The sequence below is a fragment of the Martes martes genome (assembly GCF_963455335.1).
Source record: "Martes martes genome assembly, chromosome: 6".
Taxonomy (NCBI): domain Eukaryota; kingdom Metazoa; phylum Chordata; class Mammalia; order Carnivora; family Mustelidae; genus Martes; species Martes martes.
In genome coordinates this window covers 56,451,584-56,467,036 of record NC_137893.1, presented here as the reverse complement: position 1 = coordinate 56,467,036, position 15,453 = coordinate 56,451,584, and the positions used below count along the sequence as shown (strand labels likewise).

Here is a 15,453-nt window from a genome sequence, read left to right as displayed (position 1 = left end):
TGCTGGTTCACATTCCAGCTGGATACTTGATGAGACATTCTTAGCAATCTATGGGACCAAGCCATACATCTTGTCCATTAGCAAAACTGAGCCTGGATAGAGCTCTTATTTTTGAAAATAGCATCTAATTAAAAAATAAGCTTAGAAAATTTCTTGACATCCTTGATAGGATAAACAAGGCATGGTCTTCACGAAACAAGGACAGAGAGCCAAAAGATGAGAACATGAGGCAGACAGACACTGAGTGAGGAAGAAATTAAAAAAAAAAAAAAAAAAAAGAAACAGTAAAAGTAGATTAAAATCTCTGCTAAAGAATTAAATTGATACTGTGGATAATTAAATGATGATGCATATGCAGATGCTGAGGCTATGGATGTTTAACATGTACTGAGCACTGTGTATTTCAGAACATGTGCTAAGCCCTATGCATATGCCATTGGCTCCCTATCTTCCTAATTATGGCCGCACACTAGGATCCACTGGAGAAAAAATTTTAAACATCAACACTTTATGCCACACCCATATTCTGATTTAATTGGTCTAGAGTTGGACTCAGGCAGTTCCACATCACTGCACAACTCCAGCAATCACTACCAGCAGAGAATAGAATGTCTCATGAATTGTACAATGTCATAGCCGTAAGCCTAGCCATCTTTATTATTATTATTACTATTAAATTTCACAAGCGATTCAAATAAAAAAGCCAGTATTGAAAACTATTGGCAAATGTGATTTCATTTAATCTCATTTTGGGGGGATAGGCTTATGATTGTCTCCCAAAATACAGAGAGAAAAGAAATAAATAAAAGTAATGAGAAAGCATCCTATAGATATCGGAGAAAGTAGGAAGGAAATGCAAACTAAGAATTACAGGCAGGCATTCTCATGAGAGAGGCCAAGGCTGTTAGAATACAAGTAATTATTTACAGCATAATTGAAAAATGTCTTCAGTTACAAAGAAAGGACTCATTGAAGGGCATGCCATACTTCAGATAAAATTAGTAAGAAAAGAGACATCTAGACACATCCTTGTAATATTTATGAACTTCAAAAGTATAAAATATTCTTATGAATCACCTAGCGAGGATCAGAAAAGAAAAGAGAAACAAACAACAACTGGCCACAAGAGTATAAACTTTGGGCTAGCTTCAGATTTTTATGATAGAAGAAAATTTCAAAGTGTTCACAGAATTTTGAGGCAAACAGTATGTTACCTATGACCAGCCAAGATGTTGCCCTTCACGTGAAGGCAAGAGATAAACTTTTTCATTTAAGACGTTAAAAACCTGCTGAAAAGTTTTACAAATATATCCTCCATCTGACTAGATTTTATAGTCATTAAATTTTTATCTCACAGCATAAACCAAATACATTTTAGACAGATTAAAAACCAAATGTGTTTGTCTGTGTCTATTAATAATTTACATTGTATGTATTATATTAACAGTATACTGAAAGATGATATAGATAAATATTTCAAGGTAATGGCATGAATCAAAAAAGAAAGTATTTAAAAATTGGTTCTTTAAATATCTTTTGCCAAATAGACCAAATTTGATTTTTTAATTTTTTTTTTAGCACAAACACACTTATTTACTAACCAAAGGGATGACTGTAATTAAATCAACACTTTGAAATAGTTGCGTGTAAAATGTTTGTGTTACAGGTAATTGAACACAGTAAAAAAATAAAAAGCACTATGGAGATTTGCACATCGAATTGAGTTTGCCCATCCTCACAGCTAATTCCTGTCCAAAATGATGATGGAATTTTTACTCAGCTTTTTTCAAAGACCCAGGTACAGGAGACGATATTAATGACACATTCCACCACTAATTTTCTATCTTCCAATTTTTTTGTTCCTGGGCTTTCTTTCCCATCCCATTCCTGATGTTAAACCAATGTGCTGTTTGTGAAGTTGTAGACAGTCTGAGTTTTTCTGCCATCTGCTGTAATTTCTTCAAACTTCTCTCCCAGATTTCATGAAAATTGTGTTGTTTTCAAAGTGTTCTCAGTTTTTATGATGAGGTTTTTCCCATCAGAAGAGATGATACAATCTGGTTGTCCATCACACCTACTTTTCACAGAGCCATTCCCATTCCTACTTCCTTTATGTATTTGTCAGGGCCTTTGTTCTTCACTAAGTGCCATCTTCCTGCCTGCTGCTGAATGGTGGCCATGGTGGGCGTGGGCAAGATGATAGACCAAATTTTTTTTTTTTTTTTTTTTTTTAAATTTTATTTAGGTATTTGACAGACAGAGATCACAAGTAGGCAGAGAGGCAGGCAGAGAAAGAGAGGAGGCAGCAGGCTCCCCGCCGAGCAGAGAGCCCGATGCGGGGCTTGATCCCACGACTCTGGGATCACGACCCGAGGCAAAGGCAGAGGCTTAACCCACTGAGCCACCCAGGCGCCCCGATAGACCAAATTTTAAAGAAAACAATAAACTAGGAATATATTCTCAACATACATAGTAGACTCTGTCTATATATACAGACATATATATATATATACAAACATATATGTGTACGGGTATACACACACACACACACAGTAATGTTGTAACAAATATGAAACAAATATGAAACAGATATTGGCAAATGACATTAAAAGGCAATTACCAAATAGAAATTATTTTTTGAGTGAGTGTGTAAGCAAAAATTTTATTTACTTTTTTTCAGTTTGGTGAGATATAACAACATATATCATTGTATAAATTTAAGGCATACAATATGTTGATTTGATACACTGATATATTGTGAAATGATTACAACAGTATGGTTAGTTAACACCTCTGTCACCTCACATAATTACCAATTCTTTCTTTCAAGTATATATATGATATTGTTAAGTATAATCACTGTGCTATACACTAGAGTTCCAGAACATATTCATCTTATAACTGGAAGTTTGTCCCCTTTAACCAACATCTTCCCATTTCCCCACACCCAAGCCCATGGGAACTACTCTTCTACTTTCTGTTTCTAGGAGTTGTGTGTATTTGTGTGTGTATTTTAACAATTCCACATATAAGTGAGATCATACAGTATTTGTCTTCCTCTGTCTGGCTTATTTTACTTAGCATAATGCCCTCAAGGTCCATCCACGCTTTTGCAAATATATTTCCTTTTTTATGGCTGAATAATATTCATATATATGTGTGTGTGTGTATCTATATCTTTATCTATATCTGTATCTATATCTATCTATCTATCTATCTATCTATCTATCTATCTATCTATCTATATCATATCTTCCTTATTCATCCATGGTCAGATATTTGGGTTGTTTATACATCTTGGCTATTGTGACTAATGCTGCAGTGAACATGAGAGCACAGATATCTCTTTGAGGTACTGATTTCATTTCCTTTGGATGTATACATAGAACTAAGATTGCTGAATCATATGGTAGTTCTCACCTTCAGTTTTTCTGAGGACATGTCATTCTGCTTTACATAGTGGCTCCACCAATTTACATTCCACAAACAGTGTACAAGGGTTCCCTTTTCTTCACACTCACTGACACTTCTGTTTCTTGTCTTTTGATAGCAGTCATTCTAACAAGTGTGAGGTGATGCTCCATTGTGGGTTTGATTTGCATTTTCCTGATGATTAGTGATATTGTATTTTTTCATGTAATCATTTGCCATTTGTATGTCTTTGGAAAAATGAACTCTTTGGCTTCTCTGCCCATTGTTTAATAGGACTGTTTGTTTTTTTGCTCTTGAGTTATATGTGTTTCTTACATATTTTGGATATTAACCCCTTATCACATGATTTCCAAATATTTTTTCTTATTTCATATGTTGCCTTTTCACTTGGTGATGGTTTCTTTTGCTGTACAGAAGCCTTTAGTTTGACATCATTCTATAATGTGCTAATAAAGAGCAATTTAAAAAGACTCCAAATTAGATCCTTATCTTACCGTGCACACAAGCATAAATTTATTTATTGCTTTAATACAGTATTTTCTATGTCTGTCTGTATGAGAGCATCTTTTGCATCTTGATTTCTTTTGTATCTCAATGACTAAAATCTCTACATGATTTTAGGGACAAAAATAACAAAATGGCTAGGCTATTTTAATCTATTTTCACAAAAAACAAGTACACAGTTGTAGAAATATCAAGTCTTTCATTTATACCTGTATCTTTAATTTTCTCATAAGAAAAAAAAAAGTAGGCTAATGCATGAGTTCTTAGCCTTTTGCTGTAATGCCATTACAAATCAATTTGAAGGAATGTGTGCAATTCTTATACTGTAGGGAATATTTGGCAATTACATTACTTCAGAATTCTGGTTTTTTATAGAATGTGTACTCACTAGAGAGTTAAGTAATGTTAAATAAATTAGCATCTTAATGAAAACTGTATATTAATATTGTTCCTGTTCCTAAGTAGTAATTTAATTCTAGTAAATCACAGAATTCAGTTTTTGCTAAATAAATATCATTGTCTTGAAAAGTGCAATGCTACAACTAAGCATTTGCTGTACTCCCTGATATTTAGAGATGACCATTATTAAAAGAGGAAATGTATTCATTTTAAAGACTAGATGGCTTGGAAATTTTACTTACTGATAGGGCAAATTAGATAGGCATATTCAATACTCTCAATTCATTAGGTAATCCAGTTTAGTTTTGGAATGTGATCATTATATACTGTATCACTCAAGTAATAGAATTTTAGCAACAGTTCTATTACAGTTTTGATTTCTTTAAAAGATGCAGCCTAGCCACAAAGAAAAAGATTCTTACCACACAGTATAATGGTTAGAGGATAGTTTTTAAATAGCATTTTTAATCCAAAGGAATTTAACTTTTCAATGAAATTAAGACCTCAGTGTGATTTTAAAAAATAATGTATATTAAAGAGTTAACTTTAAAAATACCATATATGTTAGTAAATATGAAATTTTAGCTGAAGTGAACAAAGATTTAGGAAATTTCCAAGTTTTATTTTAATTTTATTTTATTTCAATTTATTTATATTTATGTATTAATGGTTATATAAATCACTTTTTGTCATGGAGTATAAGGCTTGTGTGTGTGTGTGTATGTGTGTGTACTTTTCATGCTTAACATGGTTTATGAGGTGGTTCAAACAGTAGTTTCCAAAGTCCCTCAAGACTTACTCTCCTGTTCATTTTTTCCTACTCTTGAGTTCTCAGAAACATCTTTGGTCTTGATTAGTGCCTTGAATTTTGACTGCCCCCTCTTCTGCCTTCTTAACTCAGAATGCAGAAGATACAGTACACAATGATACATGCAAAATCATGTATGAACAGTATTTGTTGAGTGCTTTTTATATATCAAATTCTGTGCCATTTTGTACCTGTTATTTAGTCCTATTGGCAAGTTGTTTCACAGTTAAGCAAGATGAAACTCAGAGGTTAAGTCACTTTACAAGATACCATAAATATAAAAGATTAGTGATTGATTTTGGGTTTGTTCTTAGATACGTATGAATTCAAAATCTATAACAAGTTGAGAAGATAATTAAGAAATTGGATATGCGTATCAGTTTTTTCATCTGATCAGATGCTCCATGTCTAGCATATTCTCAAAAATATGCTAGTTGTCCTTTAGTATCCTTGTTTTATGGTCTGGAATCACTAAGCTGAGGTACACTGGAATCAAATTAATCAAGACTCACTGGGCTTTCAATGCTGCCGGTCAATGGCAGCATCTTATCAATGAACTTGAAGAGTCTGTACCATGAACTAGAAATCTGCTTTTTCTTGCTGGCTGCCAGTAGACTTGTTAGTCCAGGCTGCATATCTTCAAATTCGCTCAGAGACTTTTTCAGTTGAAGGTGCATTGAACCTAGCTGAGTCAGGAGATCCTAGAAACCATCTCCAACTTCAATGATTTGCTAGGAGTACTCACAGGACTCAGTATGTAGAGGCCCTCATGGCTATAATTTTTTTTTTACAATGAAAAGATACAAAGCAAATCAGCAAAGGGAAAAAACACATGAGGCAAAGTTGGGAGAAGCCAGGCAAGAGTTAAAATGCCTTTTTAAAAAATTATTTAAATATTTCAAATATGTAGATTGTACAGGGAATAATGTAACAAGTAGCCATGTAACCACCAGTCATATTTAACAAATGTTAATATATTGCCGTTTTGCTTCCAGTTGTTTTAAAGCTACAGATATATTTGAAACCTACTTCCCTTACTAATTGCTAGTTCTGTTGCTATTTCCCCAGAGCTGGATCATTATGTAGCTCACCTCCTAGGGCACTATTTTTGTAAAATATAGTGCAAATGGTTGCATGGAGAGGAGCAATGCTCTTGTTCTGCCCTTGAATTAGTTTATATCTGAGAGTTGCTAAGGGATTTCCTGACAATGCTCTTATACTTTCACTACATGTGTATGGACCCACAAATAATTTGTAGTATTATTTTTGAATTTTCAAAGATAAACATAAATACTAGTGGGCTCTTTGTAGCTAAATCTAAGGAAACATTTTCAGTGTTCATCTTGTTTGACCTCTCCATAGCATTTGATTCAGTGGACCACTTGTCCTTCTTTAAACTCTTTCTTGAGCACATTAGTACCAGTCTTTCCTGATTCTCCTCCTCCTTCTTGCCACTCAGTTAATAAAGTCTCCTTCCTTGACTCTTTTCAAATATTTTGTGTCTTTTTTTTGCTAAACCCAATCTTATGGGGATTTTATTCATACCCATATATTCTTGTAGTACCTCACATAGATGGTGATTACTGCCTTATTTGGGTCTTCATTCCTGGCTTTATGCCTTCATTAATATCCTTATAAGACTGATTACTGGGGCACCTGAGATCATGACCTGAGCCGAAGGCAGATGCTAAATGACTAAGCCACCCAGCCGCCCCCCCCAGAAGCTAAGGCTTTCTTAATCTTCATTTCTTCCTTGTCCCAGGTAGTGAAAGTACTTCATCATCTCCACTGGCTACGTTGTATTATGATCTGTTTACTTATTTATCTCTCTTGCATTTCCTGATAACAAATATTTATTCATATTTGTATCCTCAGTGACAACCACATACTTAACAGAAGATACCCAATAAATATTTATTGAATAGTGGGATAAATGAAATTCTGTTGTAGAGATTAATATTTTAAAAAGTCTATTAAAATCATCCTATCAAGGCTTAGCTCACAAACTGCCTCCTAATTAAGCCTTTGAGATCCTTTTCCCTCTGTAACATGGTTATGACTTTTCTTCCCAAAAGAAAGAATTTTCTTTCCTTTCTCATAACTCATGATGTTCTGTCTTGTATAATTTATGTGTATGTGTGTCTTTGCCCTACCTTGCTATTCCAGTTTTAAGCTCCTGGGGACACTGATCCCAGGTTCTCCTTTTCTCTGTATCCCCAGCACCACGGCCTGTCCTCTAAGGCAGTGGATGGTTATATGCTCAATGATTTTGAATTTATTTAACTGCCATATCATGATCAGGCTACAGTATCAGTATCAGGTCAAGACCACATATCAGTTATATTTTAGATATACTGGAAATAAAAACATTTGTTGCTTAAACTATTATATTAAAATAAATTCTCAGTAAAGCAGTGGATCATATTTTCCATGAAACAAAAGTGTGAGGTCAGAATGATGTGATGAAGTGATTATCCATCTTTCTTTCTCTCTATCTCCTGGTACAATGTTGGGAACAGAATGCTCATTACACGATAATTATTATTTTATGGCATTTAAGTAATCAACATGGACTTTCTAGAATACTTATGGGTATTGTTTATAATTCTCTGATGACTATCCTAATGATATAGGTAGACATCAGATATTCCTCATTAAAACCATTGTTCTAAATTTTAAAATTTTCTCAGAAACTACTATCAAGATTCTATTTATGCCATCATGAGGTGATTTGAGTCCTAGGTATCATAGTCTGATCACTAGGTTTTGTTAGATGTTCACAGTATTTTTTAGGAAAGAAGCTAATTTTTGAATGAATTTTAAACAAATATACTTGAAAACTAATACGAATCAGGCACAATCATAATTCATCACAGTAGAATACTTAATGTATATTCTTTCCAACATCATGATCCGGGTTATAATTACATTTAGCAAGGATTTATCAAATACCTACACAAGTAAAAGACTATAATTTTTTATAAAATTTTGTTAGAAAAATTTAACTTTTACTCTTCTCTGTTTTAATGGGGATTGTCAGGGGCTAGAGAAAGGAAAGGGGAAGGCATTGGTCAAGGGGTACAAATTTCCAGTTCTGAAAGATGAATAAGTTCTGGAGATCTAATGTATAGTAATGTGACTATAATTAAGATATAATTAACAATGCTGATATATATACTTGATGTTTGCTAACTAGGTAGGTCATAAAATGTTCTCACCACACAAAAAAGAAGCTTCGCTCAACTGTGGTGATTATTTCTTGATGTATACGTATTTCAAAGTATCAAATGGCATACTTTAAATATATACAATTTTTTTGGTTAATTATACTTTAATAAAGCTGGAAAATAATAAAGAAAATAAAGCCAGAATTGCTCTGCTAAGGAGTACAAGTTCATATTCACTTAAGAACCATTACAAAAAATGTGCTACATACTTGCTAAGATGAACATGTATGCAGGTATCTTTCTTGCATTGTTTTTCTAAATGAGCAACATGGAGATAATTACCTCACAATTAGTTCTTGTTGAGGGCATGTTCTTCAGTGAGTGCTTTAAAGGCACCATTTAATTAACCTATGAGGCACAGAGAAGTAAGCTAAGGAATAGCACTATAGCAGTACAGATTTCAACTTAAACAGACGGATTTAAGAGCCATTGATGTAAGCCACTATGCAATATTGGTATAATGATTTCTTTTACAAGAGGAAATGTAAAATGCTAATTTCTTAAAAATGCATTCTTATATTTGGTATCTGCAATTTTATCATTTTCTAAAGAAGAATTTCTTACTAGTAACTCTGAAAGTTTTCTAATACCAATTAAAATGCAGCCTGACCATGACTTATTTTATCTTCTGTTTAGTTCCAAGTGAATGTCTGCATTAATTCACAAATAGTTGACTTATTGTGTTGCATATCATTTTAAAAAATATCACATTTCATAATAACAGTACATTTATCACCATACAAATTGTATTACATTTTCATCCACAGCAAGGCTGTGGTGCAAAAATAAACGTAACATTCATCTCATTCTGAGGTAACCACTTGACAAATAGCTGAAATGGAGATCTGGAAAAAAGGTCTGTTGAGGACTGCCCCAGCCAGTGTAGCCCGCAGCCATTTTCAAATGGACATTAATAAAGGTACTAAAGGTACTCTGAAATGTTTGAGAGGGCAATAAATAACAGACAAGAAATATGCCATCATTTGTCCAAAAGGTTCATTAGAATACTAATTAATTTTTTTCTTACAAAAGGTATTTAAGATTAATAAGTACAGGAAAAAAAACAAACAAGCGTGTATCCCTTAAGGAAAGAACTTTTTTTCCTACCACCCAGACTCCTTCTGAAGCAGGCCACGTGAAATGCGTACATGCAATTTAAGTAAATGTTGACATTATGATGTTATCAGTTGACCCATAAGATAAATGCTGCCCCCATTCTGAAATGGATGTCAAGGTAGATCCTCTAAGTTACCAATTCATAAAAATATAAGCATCAGTGCATGATGTTGCATGTTTCTAAGTCATATATACATGTCCTTTTATAGTTTCAAAGTGAGTTCATGCCTCCTATTCACTTAATCACAACAATCTTCGAGTTCACATAGAATTTAAAACTGAGACAATGGGGGTCATGGAGTACACACACACTTCGCAGTAAAGAAATCTGGATCCAAACTTGTGTTTCAGAGGACAATTACCAGAATAGTGAGGGAACTCAAATCCAGGAGAAAGCTTGTGCCCAAGAAATATTTGCCAAACTGGATTAAATGAAATAATGTTGCAGGAATTCTCTGTTCTTAGTGCCTGTAGTTCTTAGTCATGGCACTTTGAAGAATGAAGCTGTGGACCAGATGAAGAGTGGTGGGCAGAAAAGCAAAGTTTATTGAGCAAAAGCTCAATACAAAGCTCAGTACAAAGCTCCCAGAACAGGAGGGAGGCCCTTGGGGTTTCCAAGTTTAGGGGTTTTTATGAGCTCTTTTGCCAAACAATCGTAAGCAATCAGAATGTGCTGAGCCTTGCCAATCAGGGCTTTGGTCATGTTTCTGTCTACCTATTAAGTTAAAGTCAATGGGCTGATGGTCTTTTTTGCTGACATCTGGGGGCTTATGTCTTAACTGCCCTTGGCCTGTGATAGTAACAGACACTTTGTGGTTAGTTGTCTTATTTTAGGGCATTTTGCAGAATGTAAAGGCTGTAAAGCAGAATGCTAGTGTGGGACTGTCTAAGCTGCAAAACAGGGTGTTGGTACTGTCTCATTTTAGCTGTCCTGACTCCATATTTTCTCATTGTGGACCCCAGCCCTGACTACCTAACTGTCCAGCTCACTCCTAACAATGTAATGTAGAAAAGTTATCGGTTTAGATATGAACCAAAAAAATGGTAGAAAATCAATTTTCATGGAATTCAGATACAAAATGGCATTGACAAAGCCTAAGTTTATATATTCTTAGCATATGGTAAATTAAAGTTTTATATTTTCATCTGTCACAAGAATTTGCTAGCTGGAAAAATTACATTTTAGGTGGATGAACTTTTTTTTGAACAGGAAAAAAGTTTTTTGATTTAAAGAATTCAGAAAAAAAAAGCAAAAAAAAAAAAAAGAGAGAGAGAGGCACTTATTGTTTTCCTAAAAAGAGATTCAGGATGCAACATTTTCTCTTTCCTTTTCCTTTCTTTTTCTTCACCCCCAAAAGACATGCTTGGCATATAAGATATTTTAAAAATAAAATGAAGCAATGCAGAACTCAGTAATCATTTTTATCTGGTTCAGTGCCTTTAAATCCTTCATTAAAACTTTGTCTATTTGCTACCGGCAGAAGAACTTTCTATGTCAATATTTTAAGAGCAATATTGGAAAGAAATGTTGCTTTTCAATGATTTCCCCCCCCCCAATTAAGTTTTGTGGGAAAGAATTCCAGAACAAAGGCAGAGAAAAATCTATCACTGAAGGGCATGCTTCCCTGTAGACACAGAGCAGGAGTTACTGCTAACCCTTTGAAGTTTCCCATTCTTCCACCTTCCACCTCCCCTTCCTCCTATGTGACATCTGAGCTTCTTGATCAGTCTTGGTCCAGGAGAAACTGAATTGGCCTAATCCACATGGAAATTGATCCCATGTACTCAGCTTCATAAGCACCATTTTGGGGAAGATCATACTTATGGTTTCTCCTAATTGCTGAGTTTTTAATATTTTACCTTTTTTTTTTTTTTTTTTAAGTAAAGCTCTAGTGATATCCAGTTGAGGATATCCAGAGAGATTGCCAGGGCTGTTTGGCCTAAAGCCTGGAACAAGACTGTGAATAATGAGGTGGGAGGGACTTATTATGGCTCTTTGAAGAGCCTTGTTGGGAAGCTGGTGAAGGAGGGTGGAGAAGGAGACTGCCAGAAAGAAGATAAAGGAGCCCCTTAGGGAGTTCTGGAGGGAGGGAGGGGAACTTAGCTCCAGAAAGACTTCTGATAGGCAGGTGGTCCTTTGGATATTTATCTCAGTCAAACCAAATTTCTAAGTCTTTTGAGGTTTGCCTGCCATTAGGTTTTGTAGCATAGTATTACATTTTTCTAAATGTTGGTTATTTGTCACCTTGAAAATTGCTTGCCTTGTTTGTAGAAAAGAGTGAAGAGTAGCTGTCCAAGCAAGAGACTTCAATTTCTTTTCAGGGAGTGTAGTCCATTAAATGGCTATTACAAATAAATCTCATAGTTCACAGATATTGCTGCTTTATGATTTATCAGCTAAATCTTCTATTAGAAGAATGAGTCTTCAGTGGACATACAGGGCAAAAATTCTTAATTCCAAAATATGGTAGTCCTTTATTGAAACAATAGTTTGCAGCTTTTATCAAGGTGTGTATTCCTGCCTGTGGCCATAGTTCTGAAGAAAATGGCAGTTCCTTTTCAATTTTGCCCAGTGGTCCTCCACACTTTTGCATTCTATCAGTGTTTGCTATGTTCTAAGACTATGTCCAGATAACAGAGTAATGTTATCTCTGCCTTCCCATATGGATCTATAGTAATACATCCCCTATGAGTATGATGGATGCATGAAGTAGGCATTCAGCTATTTTCTGTAATTTGAGAAGCTCAAAGAAAACTCATCTTCCCAAAACATCACTGAAGGATGCTTGGGGACCTCTTCTGAGCTCATTGTTTTTAAAAATGCAAATTCTCCTTAGTATATTAATATGATAATCTCCTAATGCTTGAGCTAGGATTTATTTTATCACATGAGTTTCAATCAGTAACCATTTGTTGGCCACATTTTATGTTTGAAATACAAAGTTATTTACTCTGTTGGACATCAACATAGAAGTTATCCTTGCACCTGGATAGCTTGTAGACTGCCAGATTGTGAGTTGCTTAAAGGCAGAGTGTCTTTTCTAGTGCCTAGAATGGTAGAGTTAATAAACAGTATTTAGAGAATAAACACATTACTGAATGATTCCTGTAGATTCCTCATGTAACAAATATCTGTGGTCCATAGAGTACATTATGAACATCATGAGACTATTTAAAAAGTTTTTCAAAAGAGGCAGGTGAGGACTGATAGGAGCTTTGTAAAATATGTTTCACATGCCTTTGATGTAGTTTTGGAAGGTTGGTAAGGTCTGGAACTGACAGCCAAGAAAGAATTCTTGAGACATCTTTGGTGCAAAAAGAGATTTTATTAAAGCACAGAAACAGGACCCATGGGCAGAAAGAGCTGCTGCACTGGGGTTGTGAGGAATGGCTAATTATATACTTGGGATTTGGGGGAGGTTAGGAAAAGGGAGATGTCCCAAAGGACTTTCATATGTTAAAGAAGACTCTCTGGATACTGGAGGTCTTGCTATTATCAAGCTAAAGTTGTTTTTCCCTCTAGCAAAGCATTAACAGTAAGACAGTTGGGAGTTTCCTGGGGGAAGGTCACACATATCCCACCCAGGAGTTGGGGTAGGGGGTTTGAGGGGTGTCAGCTTGTGCTTTGTCCTCAGCTTTCCTTCTGTTCCCTCATCACCTTGATTATTGGGTAAGATTTAGGCAGCTTTTGCAAAAGGGTTGTGGAATTTTTGGTAGTAGTAAAGACAGAGATCCAGAGATTAAAAATTAAAGAGTTGATCCTATTCAGGAATTGACCAGTGCTATTTAGGAATTGACTGTGAGGCAGGAAGTGAAAACAAACAAACAAACAAACAAACAAGGTAACAAGGCTTGTGGCCATAAATGGAGTCTTATGAATGCCTTGTAAAGAAATGCAGACTTTATTCCTAAAATAAGCAATAGGGACCTACTTGATCATTGTAACAAAAAGATCATAGAATATGTGAGATAAAATGAAAATACAAAATAGTCTGGGGACAAAAGTCAGGTTTTTGCCTACAACACAAGTTGATAAAGTTAGCCTAGAGTTCAATGAATCCAAGAAGAATATTGCATAAGTTATTTAAATACTAACTCTCTAAATAAGAAGATATTTCTGTGCCAATTTACTTTTTCAACAAAATTTAATGCCCTCCTTTTCTTGATCCTTTTGATGAAGTTTTAGAATATAAGTGAGGTTCAGTGGGGTAGAGTCCTGAGCCAATGACCAAGAAAGAATTCTTGGTTCAAAATGGTGGTTTGTTAAAGCATGGGGACAGGACCCCTGGGCAGAAAGAGCTGCTGCCCCCAGGTTGTGAGGGGTGGCTGATTATATACTATGGGATTGCGGGAGGTAAGGAAAAGAGAGGGTTTGAAAGAACTTTCATATGCTAAAGAGGACCTACAGGATACCCAGGACCTTGCCATTGTGAAGTTAAGGTTGTTTTTCCCCTCTAGAAAGGCATTAACATTAAGATACTGGGCGATTTGGGGAAGAATGTCCCACCTGTCCTACCCAGGAGTGGGGTGGTAGGGGGAGGTTGTAGGGTGTGAGCTTGTGCTGTCCTCAGCTTGCTTTCTATTCCCTCATCACTCTGGCACTTTTATTAGGGCATTTGGTGACTGTATTCATTGGTTCTGTGAATAGTATGGGACTTCCTTGGTGTAGGGCTCAAACAGTGAGGACCCTTTGGCTGATGGGCTGAGGGGGCCTGTGGAACACTTGGACCATGCCCTGGGAAAAGGGTGGAGCCCCAGTGGGGAAGAAAAAAATCCCACAGGTTTTTTTACATGAAAAAATAAGTCACTTGAAGGAGGTATTCTCCAAACATAAAGCAAAAACACTGCAAAAGAATCTGGGATAATATCTTAAATACCTTTATTGTTAATACTGTTGCCTGTGTCTCTAAAATATCAGTTAAATGTTTTGAAATCTAACCACAAAGAGCAAAACACCTGCTCAGTTGGTTCTTACCCTTACAAACTCTAAGTGGTGCCAAAGGCTTATGTTGCACAATCCTCATAGATTTTTAATGTCAGTCACATGATCTCTCTTTTAATTTCCCCAGATTAAGATTTAGAAAGTGTTCTTTTTATAAATCAGAGGATATATGCAAAATCCCCCCTTTAAAGGTGGCTGCTCACACAGCAGCAGTACAAAGGACTGGATTCAGTGCTTTGGAACTTGCCCCCACTTTTTTTTTTTTTCCCAGATGGATAATTGTTAGAGGGTTATTAGAAGTAGTGTTAAGTGGAAGGCAATTATGATAAGACTACCTTCATTTTGCTTTGAATGTTGAAGCATTCACAGTATTTGTTGTGTGTTCCTGGTAATGGAATTCAACACTTTATCTTTGTTAAAATGTTCTTCAAATACATATGATTGTATGGATGTATAGGAATAAAGTATGTATTACAGAGTTAGTCTCTCTGCAAATTGTTCTCCTGTTAGAACAAATGTAAAGTCGTTTTATTATGTAACTTCAACAAGGATGTGACTTTTGAAGTTCTTAAGGTACCTTTTATTTATTTTTAAGGTTCATGCATTTTAGTTCAGCCTTAGAGGTACCAAACACAGGAATGTTGCCAAGGTATCTTTTTTTTTTTTTTTTAATTATTTATTTGAGAGAGTTAGGGCGTGCGTTGGGGAGGGGCAGAGGGAGAGGGAGAGAGAGAATCTCAAGCAGACTCCTCTCTCAAATGATGTGGGGCTTGATCCCAGGACCCTGAGATCCTGATGGAGCTGAAGCCAAGAGTCAGAGGCTTAACTGACTGAGCCACCCAGGAATCCCCAGGGTATCTTTTGAATAAGTGAAAACTTTTAGAAAAAATAATGGCAAGTAATCGATTTCACTCTATTTTTATCTTCTATCTGAATGTTTTCAATTAAATTAACATCAAAATATTTTTTTAAAAATTGCATACTTGCAACACATATTGTCCAGATCTTTGAGCCATTTCAATAAA

General features: G+C 35.4%; 1 protein-coding gene and 1 pseudogene across 4 annotated transcripts in view; one reads left to right on the top strand and one right to left on the bottom strand.

Annotated features, from left to right (window-relative positions):
* GRM1 (glutamate metabotropic receptor 1) overlaps positions 1-15,453 on the top strand; it is a gene marked incomplete at both ends in the record, with an annotated part of 416,726 nt that overhangs the window by 237,796 nt on the left and 163,477 nt on the right. The window lies entirely within an intron of this gene.
* On the bottom strand, positions 1,777-2,180 carry LOC308345104 (fatty acid-binding protein 5-like; annotated as a pseudogene). Its single transcript has one exon. The product of its transcript is annotated as a fatty acid-binding protein 5-like (transcript).